General features: G+C 48.6%; 2 protein-coding genes across 2 annotated transcripts in view; one reads left to right on the plus strand and one right to left on the minus strand.

The window, feature by feature from the left end:
* Window positions 1–4,003, minus strand: part of SLA (Src like adaptor) — a 36,468-nt gene extending 32,465 nt beyond the window's left edge. Inside the window, exon 1 of the mRNA XM_065902862.1 lies at window positions 3,851–4,003. The gene's annotated coding sequence lies outside the window, so the exon portion shown is untranslated. The remainder of the gene's footprint in view (window positions 1–3,850) is intronic.
* The window catches only part of TG (thyroglobulin), a 234,211-nt gene that overhangs the window by 170,846 nt on the left and 46,348 nt on the right, over window positions 1–17,017 (plus strand). The gene's annotated exons all lie outside the window — the stretch shown is intronic.

The following is a 17,017-nucleotide window of genomic DNA, read 5'->3' on the forward strand; positions in this document are numbered from 1 at the left end:
ATGCGTGAACCACCAGCGAGGCTCACGAGCTTATCAAGGGAGACGGAAATTGCTCTTTTGTCTCTTAACGGCCTTTGCCTGTGCTGAGCTGCACGTGAATCACTTGCAGATGCCTGGGGGGGGGGGGGGGGGCTCAATGCTACCCTTTCTCAGCTCAGGGGTTCATCCTTACCTGCTCAGGGTCACCCGCCTTGCCTGCAAAGTGGATTATGATTCTAACACTCAGTGAAGACAGAGGTCTGTGTTCACTCAGACCTGAAACACACTAGATGTTCCAAAGGGAAAGAAAAGGAAGAGATGAAAACTGAGGAGACCCTGTGCCCGGGAGAGGCACACCACGGCCATCAGGCCTCTTGTAGGACTGAGGAAACTAACGCCAGAGTGTCTGCATGACTTGTCTGGGTTTATCAGCGGGCTGGTAAGAGAGGAGCCAGGGCTTGAACCCAGGCACCTGGCTCCGGAGCCCGGCTCTTAAGTCCTCTGCTCTGAGTCATAAGGAGGTGGACAGAGGGTTGCATAAAGCTAAATGGACCCCTTTTCACGACAAGATCGCAGCGCTGCTCTTGTGTGCTCGGAGGTCAGCTGCATCACAGCTGTTCAGTAGATAGACCAGTCGGTATATTGCTAAAGCAGCGTATCTGGAAGTGGGTTCCTCAGCTGCTGGGCTCTTCCAAGTTCTATTCAGAGGCTGTAATCTTTAAGCTGATTGTCCATGTGCCTTGGAGGGTGTGGGGGGTCCAGAAGAGTAGGGGGAGATGGCATATTTGTACTCTGAGAAGGAATGTGGCTGCCTCCAAGGGGTAATGTGAGAATTAAAGGTAAAGACTTCACTGACAACGGGTTCCCCTCTGCCCTCTGTCCAGGGTTCTGGCCCCTTCACGGCTCACACCACAGTTCCTCGTTATGGATTCGTGTCTTCAACAGCCCCAGGTTATAAACTCCCTGAGCATGCAGTCCTTTCTTTATTCTGTTGCTCAATGAGAAATTATTACCTGGCAGGTGCTTGGCATGTAGTAAGGGCTAACTGCATTCAGTAAGTGGCTAAAAATATCACCTACAGAGTACCCAGCACAGTGCAGGCAGGCAGGGCTGTGCTCTCAGGGGCAGCCCTATTCTCTCAGGGCGGGCCTTTCCCCCAGGGACCATCGGGGGGACAATTTCCTCTGTGGTCTGAAGCTCCTGGAGTCTCCCCACCTACCCCCACCCCACCCCAAGTCCCCCGGCCATCGTCCCAGTTGCCTGGAAGGTGCCAAGGAGGGAAGTGTGACTTTGCAAGGCTGTTTGGCAACAAAAGTGAGCCGACTGGAGGCCCCACGGTTTCTGTCTGTAGCTCCAGTTACCGTAACAAAATGAACTGCCTCCCCCCGTGGTGGTTCTCAGATGGGAGGAAGTGGTTGGGACCCCGTGTACCCAGTGTCCCTGTTTCCTTTGGAACTCTTGGGGAGGTGGGAGGGGAGGAAATCAGTCAGAGGGTACGGCCTCAGTGCGTTATTCATTAAGGGAAGGATGGATGGATGGATGAGTGGGTGGACAGACGGAAGGATAAATGTACTAACAGGCCCCTCATGTTGCTGACAAGAACCAAAGGCTCTAGTTTGACATACTGGAAAATTTTAATGAGAATTTTAAGCTCCAACTTCTCAGAGCTGGGGGAATAAATTCTTGCTGAATGTCAGATGAAAAATTAAAACCCAGCAGCATCTATTAATGCAGGAAGCTGACTGGGGTTTACCAAGATGAATAATTTCTAAGTCTTTAAGGAAGACCCACTCCCCTTGGAAATACATTGCCAGCTCTCGAAATTCAGAGTGGGGAAATTTTTTTTTCTTTCTGTATTAGGAAGATGATTTCAGTGCAATACAAACCTACCTATAGCTGTTTCACTTAAATGAGATGGAGGAACAGGTAGAAATAAGCATTTAGAAAAATCAGGAAAGGAATCACCAGGTCATCGGCTGTGCCATTTGACCCGTCGTATTGAACACTGCCCGCTACTGTTTGCTGCCGATGAACATACAAGCAACTTGGGGTGCTTTAATTGTCTGGGTCAGGAATGACAGTAGCTGCTATTTAGTATTTGGCATCCACTACATATTGTATATAATTTAAACATCTTACAAACACATAAGGAAGCTGGTCTTCTTTTTATTATAATACGAGGAAAAAGCAAACACTCAGATAGGCAAATTGACTTGCCCAAAGTCACACAGTGAGTTCCCTGGCGACCAACCCAGAATGTTGGCCCAGGTGGAGCTGATTAAAACAGTAGGTTTCCCTGGTCTTACTTCCCTGATTCTAGATCTGTTTTAAGACATGAAAGTCTAAATAGTTTTCAGCCTATTCCATAGATTTTTTTTTCTGTTATTACCATTATATATTTCAGAGCCTATTAAGCACTCTTTTTTTGAATATTTATTTACTTATTTGGCTGCTCCGGGTCTTAGTTGCAGCATGTGGGATCTAGTTCCCTGACCAGGGATCGAACCCAGGCCCCCTGCATTGGGAACTCAGAGTCTTAGCTACTGGAACACTAGGAAAGTTCCTTAAGCACTCTTGATTAACATTTTCCCAACTGGAGACTATAGTTGGCACCAAATTTTGCCAGAAATTTTACTTGAGCTTGCCTCCCTATTTTTGAAAGAACCACAGCCCAGTACAGCATCTCACAGCAACATACAAGAAGACACTCTGCAGTCAATGGAGCGTATTTCTCCTAATGCAACGAGCACTGCTTTAAATACACACTTTTGTCCTCCCCACACTTCAGCTCACTTAGGTGGGGCTCTTCCTCCCCCGTCTCAGCCCTTGGAGCCCTCGAGCCTCTCACCAGCTGTGTGACTTGGATGAATCACTTAACCTCTCTGAACCTCATTTTCTCATTTGTTGGAAGCAGATAATCATGGTAATCTTAACAGGATTGTTAGAAAGATTGCAAGAAAATAACTTTTCATGCAACATGCCTCCCCTGCCACTCAGCTGGGCAGACTCCATTCCTTCACACTGTGTGCAAAACCCCGATTCAGGACATTCTGAGGCCAAAACCCAGGTCATTTCCCTGATACACCAGGTTCTCTGGACATGGAAGGACCTAGTAGGATAAGGAGTGTGCCATGTTCCTTAGAAAATTCTAGTTCTCCAATATCTCTCCTAATGCTTGCATTTTATTTTCATATTTTTATATGCCTCCCATGTTTGCCTTTGATTTAATCATATGTGCTGTAAAAATCCCACCTACTTGGATTCTTGTTCTTTATTACCATCAGTCATCGTTAGCATCTTCCCAAGAAGATCCACACCCCAGATACCTAGAAGTACTACTCTGATGTCCAGCTGCCTGGGCTCCAGTTACAGACGTTATGACTCCACGCTGATAGCATTTTACTGAGCCCCTGCTGTGTGTCTGAAACTGGCCTGGGCACTTTGCATGTGTTAGCTTGTTGAATCTGCCCAGTACCTGTGTGATTTGTGTACTATTATTCCCACTTCCCAGAGGAGAGAATGAAGGCCTGGAGAGACGTAAATGTCTCACCTAAGGATGTACTTCTGGAAAGTCTAATGGCACGCTGCAGTGTCCACAGTGCGAAGCCTGCTCTGTGCTAGAATGCTCTGTGGCTGGAAGATCACCTTCTGGCATGAGCGTGCCCAGTCTGAGCTCTCCCAGCCCTTCTCGGCATAGAGCTCCCCATCAGTGAGCAGCCACGACCCACCAGCCACCGGGCCTCACTTAGACCTGCTTCTGCCTGTCTTCCCAGAGCACGTCTGTCTCCAGAAAGCCCACCGCCTGCCAGCTGTGTGTCTCAGGGGTCCCAACACCTCCCCTCCAGAGCCCCTACCATGTCCCCCCAGATACCTTCAACAGCTGGGCACGCTCTCCCCTGGGAGTCGCAGAGGAGGGACCGTCAGGAGCACTGTCACCACCGCTCCATCAGCTGCTACTTCCGTGGCAGAGTGAGCCTCCCGCCGGTGCAGAGGAGCCCATGCTATCGAGAAGCACAGTTGCTAAACCGGCTGCCACTTCCTCTGCTAGAAACGAGGAAGGCGCGGGCTTGCAGGAGACAGGTTCCTGTTTTCAGCAACCACGCAGAGCAGACTTCTCTTTGTAAGGACAGGGCAGATAGCAACACTGTTCTTATTTTTTTGCAAAGCACTTGGGAATATGGGCAGCTTGATTCCAAGTGTCTGGGCCACGCTCCTCTTTCAGACACGGAGATATTTTGTCTCTAATTAAAAGGCAGAGGAGGTTGAGAGAATGCTCTCATGGCCTAAAGCTCACTGGGTCCGAGGGGGCCAGGGCTCAGAAGCCTCAGCTGCTTCTCTCTTCTCAGGTTCTTGATGTCACTGCCCAGTGGGCTTCGAGCAAAGCTTCTGGTCTTGGCTCCACTGTAGACAAGTTTTTAATTGGCAGAGAATTGAAATAATGGGCCTCAAAGACCCTTTACAGAAAGAAGCAGCCCACCAAGCCTTCCCAGGGGAGGCACACCACCCCTTGGCTGGCTGGTGCTACAACCAGAAGAAACTACAAAGGTTATGAAAGGTTATTAAACTAGAAAGGTTATGAAAAATAGTCGGCTTTCCTAGGTTCCTGATGAAAGTTGACTAAGAAAACATGGTAACTGAGTGTATGATGCCTGACTGGCTCCTGGATCAAGGGTGAAGGACTAGAAAGAACATTCCTGGGATGGAGGTGGGGGTATTCAAATACAGACTGCATATTAGACCATTTGTGTCAGTGCTAATTTTCTTGGGTTTGATAATGACATAGAATTATGTGAAGAATGCTGATTTTTAGGAACTCCGTGCTAATGTATTTAGAGGTCAAGAGGCATGTTGTCTTTAACGTTCAAATGGTTCAATTAAAAAAAAAGAAAACACACACACAAACAGAAAGAGAATGAGAAAGACAGAAAGCAAATGTGGCAAAATGTTCATGCTTGGTCAGTTTAGGTGAAGGGAATATGTGCACTGTACTATTTCAACTTTGTGATGGGTCTAAATTTTTTTAAGTAATTGTATATATCTGCCTGTTCATAGCATGCTTCCCAGGTGGTGCAGTGGTAAAGAATCCGCCTGCCAATGCAGGAGATGTAAGAGATGCTGATTTGACCCCTGGGTCGGGAAGATCCCCTTGAGAAGGAAATGGCAACCCACTCCAGTGTTCTTGCCTGGAAAATCCCATGGACAGAGGAGCCTGTCGGGCTACAGTCCAAGGGGTTGCAAAGAGTCGGACACGACTCATAGCATGCTGGTCTCAACCAGGAAAGCCCAACACATGGAGCCCAAGGGCTTGTTGGTGGTAGAGATGGAAGCTGCTGGAACGCCGGCTCCAGACAACGTGTCATGGAGTTGCCTGAGTGAGCCCAGAATGCCAGGTGACCTGCTGCATGGCCCTCTGAGAGCTTTGGTCCACCTCCCACTTCACAGAGAAGACAGAGCATCCAATGATCTGCCCAGCATCACCCAACTGGTCCCCGAGCAGAGTCAGGTCAGTGTCTGGGGCTGATGGCACGGCCCCAAGCTGGTGGGAACAACACGGCCAGCAGGGACAGTCATTTAGAAACCTCTCTCACTGCTGCGATTGAAGATGAGTTCAAAACACCAGGGCTGCTTCTAAATTTAGCAAGGGCTCTGCACTAGAGAGATGCTTCCTTAGACAACTGGTGAGAGTCCCTGTGCTGCACGGGGCACCCTGGGAAGGGGCAGAGGAAATGTTGCAAAGATTGTCTGGGTGCTTGGCCTCGAGAGGGAGGAGTGGGCAGGCAGGGAGAAGCAGAAGTGGACTTTTCCCCCGAACTCACCCAGAGGAGTAACAGAGGTTTAGATTGATAGTTAAGAGGTATGAAGCTTTAGGCAACTTGTCAAAAAATATTTATTGAGCAGCTCTTATGAGTTAGGCTCTGAAGTCATTCCCTCATTCAGTTATTTATTCAATGATGTTTTCTAGGCATTGGAGTTCAGCCGTGCATGAAAGCCCTGCCCTACTACACAGCTATCAGTTCTGGTAACTCTGTAAGGAAAGGAAAATGGCCAGTGTGGAGGTGGGAGAGGGAGGGGTTCTCTGTGCCATGGGCTGAGGCTCCAGGAGGAAAAGGACCAGCCAGGGAACAAGCTAGATGGTTAGAGGCTCATGCAGACTTTGGGGGATGGGGAGGAAAAGCACGGTGGGCTTAAGGGAGCTCCCGGTGGTTTCATGGTGGAGACTGACAGCAGGCAGGCAGGGACCATAGATGGGTCTCCGTCAAAGGGAGTGGTCGGTACCCAGGAGAAGCTGCTGCGGGAGGAGAAGCCCAGAACTGGGAGCCATGGACCAGGTGGCAGGATCCTCTCTGCCCACTTCCACTGGGTGACCTGGAACTGCTGCCCACTTGCCCTGGCCTTGCTGTTTCACAACCTTCCTTTCACCCCCGGGGTGAATGCATGGAAATGGGATCTGTTTGAGAAAATGTACCTGAAGCTGTCAACTGTACTCCAAAGAATCCCGGGTTGTGGCCCAGGCTGAGGGATGGTGTGGAGGTCGGAGCCCACACTTGGCAGGGGACACTCCCACCAAGGTCCTTAAGTTAAGACTGGGATCATCCCTGGCTGAGTGACCACGTGTCTGGCAACCGCACTACAAGAGCACATGGAGACATCCAGATCCATCAATGTAAAAGCACCTGATTTTCAGAGAGTTTTTCAAGTTAATGAACTGTTATATTGTTGTTTGGTCGCACTCTTTGTGACCCCATGGACTGCAGCACACCAGGCTTCCCTGTCCTCCACTATCTCCCAGAGTTTACTCAAACTCATGTCCATTGAGTTGGTGATGCCATCCAACCATCTCATCTTCTGTCTCCCCCGTCTCTTCCTGCCTTCAATCTTTCCCAGCATCAGGGTCTTTTCTGATGAGTTGGCTCTTCTCATCAGGTGGCCAAACATTGGAGCTTTAGGTTCAGCATCAGTCCTTCCAGTGAATATTCAGAGTTGATTTCATTTAGGATGGACTCTAAATGATCTCTTTGCTGTCCAAGGGACTCTCAAAAGTCTTCTCCAACACCACAGTTCGAAAGGATCATTATTCGGTGCTCAGTCTTCTTTATGGTCCAACTCTCACTCCTGGAAAAACCATAGCTTTGACTAGACAGACCTCTGCAAAGTGATGTCTCTGCTCTAATATGCTGTCTAAGAGCTATTAGGCTAATGTCCACAGGCAAATTAGCAAGATGATCCTGTATGTTGAGATTTGCTTGACTGATTTCCTTCTACTTCTGTGCAGTCATCATCTTATTGAAATGAAATGTTCTCCTTTGTAAATGCTAGCTTTTTACATTTAGTGTCATCGAGAGCCAGGTGTTACGTCCCCACCTGGGGGTCTGCAGTTCTCCTAAACCAAGCAGGAACCAAGCCCGCTTCTCCAGCATCAACTCCATAGGAGGATGTGCATAGATTACCTAGCATAGTGCAAGGTGTATGGTGGGGGCGGGTGGGGGTGGGGACATGGGAACCACAGAATATGCCTCCCCCTCTTTCCTTTCAAAGTGGAGCATAAGCTGGGGAGAGCAGGGGCAGGTCTAACACAGACCATGAGCCCAGCACCGAGCCTGCCCCCCAAACAAGTGAGCCACACCCATGAACAAGTAAATGAAGGTGATGGATCTGCTTTCTGAACAAAAAGCACATGGCCTGTGAATACTGACTCCTTGCCTCCGGGGAGGATGATGAGCTAACCTTGAAAATCGTCTGGGAGGTATCAGACCCTATTGTTTCCTGGGAGTTGGGAGCTGTTTATGTGTCTGGAACCATCTCTGGAGTTGGGTAAATGGTCCATGTGGATGAGCTAAATTGTCCAGCTAGAATGGCACCTGAATGTGTATCCTCAGAATCTTTGTGTTTCTCTGGGAGTGCCTCTTGGAGCTGACAGTGTTTTCAGAAGGGAAAAAAAAAAAAAGCAGAAGCTCTGTTTGCACTGGGCTTCTCCACTCTGAGGAGTTGCACAAATGTGTTGATTCACCCAAGCTGTTCTCTTCTGCGGTTGCTCAACTCGTTCCCTTTGCATCCCTCTTAGGGACAGTGGGTTCCCAAAGCTTGGGAAGCTCTCTGAGAGGGGCCGCAATTTCAGTCTTCACAATGTTGCAATCTTGCTTTCCCTACTAACTTCCTGTAGATGCATGAAGATGCAAACTCTTTTCTAGATCTAACAGGTATTTCTTTATTTAAATGAGTATTGAGTATTGTATTGAGTAACTATTAGCTTCATGCCAACCATGAGGCTAAGCTCAGGGGGCAGCAGGGTGACTGGGACTCATGTCCTGCCATCCAAAAGGTCAGCGAACAGGGACCAGAAATGAACCATGATGACTTGGCAGCATGGTGGGGGTGTTGTGATGAGGGAAACTAAAGGAAATGGTTCAAAACGTTGCAGTGGCCCCCAGGCTCGATGGACGTGGGTGATGTTCAGCTCGACCTTGAGCAGGAGTGGAGCCCATCAAGGCTACACATTTGGCAGTGCTGGCCGGGACATTCCATGGGTCCCTTCTTGTGTTTTCTCTTTGTGGGATGATAAGTTGGAAGTGATGTCAATATCGGCCACGTGCTGGCCCTCTCGTGCCTGTGATCTCCTCTTCCCTCTCAGTGCTCCTGGAATAGGATGACAAGCTGACCCCCTCGGGTCAGTTCAGTCTCAGCACAGCTCTGCCCCAGCCCTCCACCCCCACTTCCCTCACTGTGCGTGGCCTTTGTGTTGATTCCTCCCTGGTCCTCACTGCTCCGACCTGCCATCTCAGTGACTTCCACTTTCTTCTACTGCCTGGCAGGCTCTGTTGGCTGTGCCCCTGAATTTGCACCTGCTGTTCCCCTCACTCTAGGATCTGCCAGAATCAGTAGTGAGCCTCCAGTCTGGGCCAGCCAAGGCTTGATCCTTTCCTCCTAGACTCAGAGCCTGGCAGAAGGACTCATGTTCCCTCTACCCTCTGCAGTGGGGTGGGGGAGGGTGTCAAGCCCTTTCCCCTGCCTGCTCTTGTCCTCTGGCCTAAGCTGAGGTTCCTCGGCTGTCTGAACGGCCTGTTCCCCAGACTGGCTCCCGCCGTGGCGCCCTGATGGGGAGGAGAGATAACAAAAGCGGTGCCATCTGTCTGCAGTGGAACCTTTTGCCAGAGTGCCCCGTGACTGTCCTAGAGGCAAGAAGCTTGCTGGTCGCTTTTATTCCCACCGGCGGAGCAAACACTACGGCGCATGGGGGCATCCTCGTTCAGCTCTGTTTCCTTCAGTTCACTGAGGAAAGGGCCTCTTCCTGTTCCCGAGTGCAAGTGTTCTCGTCTCCAAGCTGGTTGATCATGACAGTAAAACAAAGTTTTGAGTGAGCTTGAGTAAGCATTCCCTGTATGTGCACGTTTAGTCATCTTTTATATACACAGTCATTAATTATATTCACAGATGACTGTACTAAAACATACATTATAAACATGTTTAAAAAGAATAAGACTACCTAAATGATATTTATAGGTAAATATCTTGGAAATTTCTTCCTGTGCACCAATGCATTGTCTTATGCACCCTGTTTGGGAGACCAGAACTCTAATAGAAACATAAAGAGGGAGACAAGGATCATTTCTAAACAAAGCATTCTTAACAAGGAGTTTTGAGACATCACAGATTATCTTTTCTTGGTTCAAATGTATAGTTGAACCAGGAAGGGCACAGAGATTCTTGTGAATTTCACTTAGGACGAAGGCAAGAGGCAGTCTTACCAAGAGAAATAGGATTTGGTACCTGGTGGCATCAGGTGGTATCAGGCCCTTTGAAGGGAAGCTCTTCAAGAGTTTCTCTAATACCTCCCCTTTCCCATCTCTGTGTTGGTCTATCTTCTGAAAACTGTTAAGATCCATGAAGGCCGGAGGCTACCTGTTTTGTCAGTGATTGACACCTAGCATTAGCACCTTGCAGGGCCAGAGTAACTGTCAGATATTTGCTAGGAGGAAGAAAGGGCAGGGCGGAGGGAAAACTGGAGGGTGGGACGGGGTGGGGGGTGAGAGTTTAAAACAAAAAACCCAGAAAGACAGAGAAATTCCCCTCCCTGTAGACTACACCCTTTCTTCAGGCCCTCAAGGGTGCCTGTTCAGTCATGTCCGATTCTTTGTGATTCCATGGACTTCAGCCCGGCAGGCTCCTCTGTCCATGATATTCTCCAGGCAAGAATCCTGGAGTGGGTTTGCCATTTCCTACTCCAGGCCTTAATCATCTTCAAATTCCGTGCAGCATCTTGCATATAGGAAGTACTCAAAGATGCCCATGGAGTTCTGGCAGCAGAGGTGGCTGTGTCTCAGAGTTGATAGGAAGAGCTGGATGAACATTAGAGATAAGGCCTCTCTGATTAGCTCTCGAACATGAGCAGAGTCAGGCCTCTTCATTGTTTCACTGCTGTATTTTCATCTCATAAACAATAATCACAATTAAACTTGCCCAAACACCTCAAAATATGCTTTAACAGCACAAAATGAGGTTACCATCTCTCATAGCATGATGATGGCTTTTATTAAAGTCCCCTTGCTAACTTACCTCACATTTTATGATGCCTTAATACTTCTGTGACATAGGCTTTCCAGTCAAAACAAGATTCCGTGGTTGTCATCTAAAGAACAAGCTCAAAACTGGCCTTAATGCAATTTAGAATGGTATCATCCGTTTCCAAGCCACTGGTGGGTGTGAAATTGTCAGCCAGCCTTTGCTTCATCACCCACAGAGCCACGACTAATTACACCCAGCAGCACGGGGCCGCCAGGCAGGGACAGAAGATAGACAAGCCCAGCTGCTTAAAATATCCTTAGCCAATACAGAACTGCAATCCCCAAAGCTTTCTTTAGATTGGAGAAGATTTGACTATTTTTTAAATTTGAGTTTGAGTAGCAATAATATTATAAATCATAATAACCGAATCTCTGACAGTGTGTACAGGTTCTGAAGTATTTTTCAAACCTGTTATTTCATTTCATTCTTGCTAGAGCTCTTTGAAGTATCAATTCTGAGTTTAATATTGGCTACCATTCATGGGAAACCTAACCCATGTAAGCATATTACCTTTTACCTCATCAATTCATCACAACAATCTACTGAAATATTCTTCTTACCCTCATTTTACACTTGAGGAAACAGGCACAGGGGATTTAAATAGCTTTCCTAAGTACACACAGCTGGTAGGAAGAGGAGATACTGACCTTGCATATGCACTAATAATAAACTCACGGTCCATGCTTTTGATGCTGTACCTTGAGACACTATTATGTACCCATTTTACAGGTGGAGAAACTGAAACTCCAGTAGTAGAACCACTTACCAAGTTGTCACTTTGAGATTCAGTTAGATTTCTCCAACCCCAAAGCCCAAGCTCTGTCCATTCTTTTTCTACACTGTATGAAAATGTATATTTGTTTTGCCTGATGAATTTGAAGGGGATAGTGTTGTTGCAAATGACGTGACATGGACTCCAGGTGCTCAGCTGGGGCAGGGGTTCCGAAGCAGACCTATTTAGTTCATGCCGATGCATCACACCTTAGCAAGAGTCCCCTGGGCTTGTTCACAAGGGGGAGTTTGGGGAAAGGGTCAGGCAGAGTGATGGGCCCAGGGCCTGCGAGGGCTACCCTTGTTACAGGGAGGGGGCTAAGCTCAGACCACACCCCCTTAGCTGGAACTAATACAGGATAAGGAAGTGGGCCGTGGAAAATGCAGGTCCCCTCTGAACACACAGGGCCAAGTGTGGGAGGGTGTGGGTGTGAGGCTCAAGTCTGAAGGACAGCCACCAGAACAGGCCAGGGTCGCGGGTTTCAGCCCAGCTGGATGTGCAGACGGTCTGCCCTCAGGCGCTCCATGCCGCCTCTGGGGTCTGGACGTGAGGTGGGAGCCCTAGACCTTCCACTTCCGGTGGGGGCCCTCCCGCCTCCCCACCGCTGTGGCCAGCACAGGGCCTCCAGCCCAGAACCTGACGCCGGCCCCCGTGACTGACCTCCCCAGGGCAGCCCCTCACCTGGACCTTTGTGCCGGGCACCCCTGTCTCCCGGTCCAGCCTCTTCCCGAGGTGCCCCCTCCAGGGATGCCTGACCAGAGCCGGGCCACGGCCCTCCTCTCTGCTCTGCTCCCTCTGACAGAGGCATCCCCAGTCCGTGCGGCCCTGGTCACCCTTCCTGCTGACATTGACCCCTGAGAGGCCATCCTCTCCCCCAGCAGGTTCCCCTTCTGCACACACAAGACCATCCACACCCACCAGAGTCTCAGAACTTACACACACACTGCACTTCTCCAGGCAGCCCGGGGAGCCCTTTCTCCCCAGGAGCTGGTCTGTGCTACCTCATCCAGGAAGGAAAGGAGGAGGAGATGGACAAAGGGAGGTGATTGCAGGTGACAGGAAGGAAACCAGTAGCCAGACAAGGCTTTCTCACTCCTAGACATCTGGGCTGGGCCCTACCGTCTTCTTGTAAAGTCGCTAAGTTGTGTCCAGCTCTTTTGCAATCCCGCGGACTGTGGCCCGCCAGGCTCCTCTGTCCATGGGATCTCCCAGGCAAGAATACTGGAGTGGGTTGCCATTTCCTTCTCCAGGGGATCGTCCTGATCCAGGGATCGAACCCACATCTCCTGCTTTGACAGGTAGGTTCTTTACCACTGAGCCACTTGGGAAGCCCCCTACTATCTAGATGCTCATATTTGGAGGCATAGTTCAAATAGTCAGCCATGGCTGACTACAGAGTCACACTTAGAGAGAAAACAAGTGCTCAGTCTCTCCTGTGGGGCAGAGCAGCCAGGCTGCAGTTTCAGGCCAGCTTCCTCTGGGCCAGAAATTCCCACCATGCCCCTCACCCTTCTGTCTTTCCACCTTGATATTAGATGTGGGAATATAGCCCTGGGCAAGTGCTGGCTAACCCCCCACCCCCAGATCTGCCACCAGCTACAGTTATTTTTGTATACTAATCCATACAACCAAACAGAGGGATGAATAAAACCCCCCACTATGTAAATTGGTACCAGCTGCTGTGGAGAACAGTAAGGAAGTTCCTCAAAAATAGAGCTAAAAATAGAGCTACCATATGACCTTGCAGTCCCAGTTCTGGGCAGATATTCAGAGAAAGGCATGATGTGCAAGGATACCTGCACCCGTGTTCACTACAGCACTGTTTATAGTAGCCGAGACAGGGAAGCAGCCTAAATGTCCATCGACAGAGGGAGGCATAAAGACGATACAATGGACTGTTACTCAGTCATTAAAAAGAATGAAATAGCGCCATTTGTAGCAACATGGATGGGCCTAGAGATTGTCATACTGAGTGAAGTAAGTCAGAGATGGAGAAATATCATATGACATCCTTTATATGTGGAATCTAAAAAGAAATGATACAAATGAACTTACAAAACAGAAAGAGACTCACAGGCTTAGAGAACTTACGGGTGCCAGGGGAAAGGCTGGGAGGAAGGAATAGCTAGGCAGTTTAGGATGGACATGTGTGACTTCCCTGGTGGCTCAGACGGTAAAGTGTCAGCCTGCAAGGTGGGAGACCTGAGTTCAATCCCTGGTTGGGAAGATCCCCTAGAGAAGGAAATAGCAACCCACTCCAGTACTCTTGCCTGGAAAATCCTATGGATGGAGGAGCCTGGTAAGCTATAGTCCATAGGGTCGCAAAGAGTCGGACACGACTGAGCTACTTCACTTTCTTTCTTTCTTCAGGATGGACATGTACACACTGCTATGTTTAGAACGGATAACCAACAAAAACCCGCTGTGCAGCACATGGGAAAAAAGTTAAAAAGTAAAATAAAATCCCAGCTTCACAAAATGGATAGGGCGAAGTTAACTGATTTGCCCAACAAGACATGGCCACTAAGAGCAGAGGCTTGAACTGTCAAAAAAAGGCTTTGTTTTTGCTTAGTCTGTGTTGCTACCACTTCTCTAAGCTGATTTTGCTTTACAAGTTTTTTAAAAGCATGACAATGTAGAATTAGTCAGCGAAGGGCTGGCAAGTCCCACTGGGAGAATTAAGAGGAATTGAACGAGTGGGAGCCAGAGAGACGTTTGCTCTGCGTACAGCCCCGTGCTGAGTTCTCACCCTCCATACTTCCTAAAGCTCTGGCAGCAAGGCTGTAAGGCTGAGGAAACTGAGGCTTGCAGAAGTGACTGATCTGTTCAAAGCCAAAGCAGAAGAATGTGGGAAAGCCCAGGCCGGCCTCCCCTGAGTCTAAGACTTGCCCCCTCCTCCATACAGTCCCAGCTGTCCTAGGCATTCGTTCTAAGTCAGCCGGCCCCTGAAATGAAGCCACGGGAGCAATGGCTGGACGGAAACATCCGGGCACCTAGGCACTTCTATAAGTTGTGATTTGGAAATTATTTTTCAAAGGCGACACTTCCCCACTGCGTGTGTGAGCTGCTCGTTGAGAACAGAGGGGCAGCTTCAGGAGCCTGCCTTTCCCACCCTTCGAAATCAGAAGGCGGCCGTTGCCTTGGCCATCCGTCAGGGTGAACCTTTTAAAGGGCGATAGCTTTGCCTGGGACAGCAGTATGTTTCGAGTGCCAAGCGTTTAAATGGTTTCTGACAGGCAGAAGGGGATAGAGGCCGTTGGATGTAATGCTCATGACAGATGAGAGGAAAAAAAAAGGCATTTTGTCAAGTTTCCAAGAGCATGGAGGACAAGCAGGACAGGAGAGTGAGCATGGTTCTAAAGGGGCAAAGCCAAGGCTGAGAAGTGCCTGGGAGCCGCCCAGGCCCTGGAAGGCCACCCCCAGCGGATGCCTGGGCAGGGCCTCCACACAGCACAGCCACAGGTCGCAGAGGCGATTTGTAACCGAGTCATGTGGGAAGGAGTGTTTGCCAGAGATGTCAGGAGAAGGGAGGTTGAGAGCGGACAGTAGCCTGGTCCCCTGCTCCCTTCGGCATAGCAGGGTCAGGTGATGAGATGGCTTGGAAGAAAAGCTTCCTGAATCCAACTCGGTAACAGTAGAGGATTTGGGGCAAGTCAGTTATCCTGTCTGACATTTTCTAGAGAAGCTCTCGGCATCATTATACTCCTTCTTACAGATGAAGGAATAGTCCAGATCAAAAAGTACCAATAATCAGAGGTGTGCTTTGCGTTCAAGTGAGCCCTGCGGGCCCTCCTAACTGGTCCGTGACTCTCTCCCTAACAGCCTGAATACACTATGTGCACTGTTGACATTAGAAAGTCTCATAAATGGCTAGTTACCAGCACAGAAGGATATGCACAATGGACAGAGAGGTGAAAAAGACAAGTTCAAAATCAGTATGATCTAATTTATTCCCTACATATAAATATACAAATAGACACACACACACACAGAAGAGACATGCTGAGAGGCTAACAATATCTCATAGTCATTGCTCCTTGACTCAGAAAATTGTATTTAAGTTTCCATTGTTTTGCTCATCTTTATTTTCTACCATAGATTTCTGTGCTATTTTTGCTTTAAAATTGCAAAAGTTGCTCTTTTACCTTTAACTAAACAAAGGTGACAAATTGGGTTTCCCTGCTGGTTCAGTGGTCAAAAAATCCACCTGTGGTGCAGGAGACGTGGGTTTGATCCCTGGGTTGGAAAGATCTCTGGAGGAGGAAATGGTAAAACCACTTCAGTATTCTTGCCTAGGAGATCCCATGGACAGAGGAGCACTTCGAGCTACAGTCCATGGGGTCTCAAGGAGTCAGACACGGCTGAGCAACTAAAGAACAAAACCAAGGTGACACTGGAGGCTGTGGGACAATGCATGCTGGCCTTATTCTAGGTGTGAAGAGGATTGCCATTTTGGCAAACCTGGGATGTGATGGCAGAGGCTTGTTCTGGGGACCACGCCCACTGGCCAGGATCGCCTCCCTCTGCCCACAGTGGTCTTCCTTCTGCCCCATCTCTTATCCTCCCCGCCAGGTGTTCTTACGTGGTCTTGACCTTGCCACTTGTCCGCAGATCAGTGGGTATGCCTGCTTCCTCTCAACAAGAGTCAGGTTATATTTTAGTATGGAATTACTCTTTTAAATGTAATTAAGATTTGGTCTAATTAAATGTTATAAAAATTCTTTGGAGAAAAGTTAGAGTATTTTGAAAACTATAAAAAGTCCAAAAAATCACTCATCAGTCCCTCATCTTGAATTAATAGGGGACTCAGGGAACTGATAAAGTTGGACTACCCAAGGAAGCTGGTGGAGTGATAGGCGATGGGGAGATGAGGGAGTCAGGATGCCTGTGGACTATACAGGACCCCTGCCCTCCATCAAGGCAGCATGGCAGCATGGGAAAACCACAACATCTTGGGGCCAGAAACTCTGGCTTCTTAACCTCTTTCATCTGTACAAACAGTTTACTAAACTTTGTTGACATTCTTTCCTGAGTATATCCCAATTTCTTTTTGGAATGAGGTAGGGAATGTATAAAAAGAGTGATTAAGTAATGTATTTCCTTTTAAAATAATATTGGTTCTTCCTACTTCATCAGGTGTGTTGGAGTGTTGAGATGGTCTGAGCGAACACTGTGTATAAAATGGAATGTGGGTCACTTGTAAATGCACATCACAGTGACCCAGGGTGAGTTCTGGTTGGTCTCAGGGTGGCTTTTCCATGCCGCAGACATAATGAGGCCACAACAAGGGAGGGACCTTTACAAGCCGGCCTGTGAGACTGTTTCCCATTCGGCACTCCTGCTGCGGGTGAAGCCAGGCCCTCCCTGCCTTTCCTCTCTCTGTTCTGACTACCTTGCAAACGTCTTGTTTACAAATCACCACCCGTCAGCCACTCCTGAGTGTAGTGGAAAGCAAGAGTGTGATGGGCTGAGCTCTTGTTGTCTCTGCCTGTAGGTAGGACGGTGTAGGGGAGAGAGTACAAGCTTTATAACCCTGGCTCTGCTGCTTTCAGTCCCAAGACCTTGAACAAAGTACTTGCCCGTCTGGGCTTCAATCTCTCCATCTGTAAAGTGGGGATGGTAATCCATATAGGACTGTTGCTAGGATCACATGGGAAAATGTGCAGGAATGACCTGGCTCTAAGAAGTTACTTTATAAAATGTTCC

Source organism: Muntiacus reevesi, chromosome 12 (genome assembly GCF_963930625.1).
Source record: "Muntiacus reevesi chromosome 12, mMunRee1.1, whole genome shotgun sequence".
Taxonomy (NCBI): domain Eukaryota; kingdom Metazoa; phylum Chordata; class Mammalia; order Artiodactyla; family Cervidae; genus Muntiacus; species Muntiacus reevesi.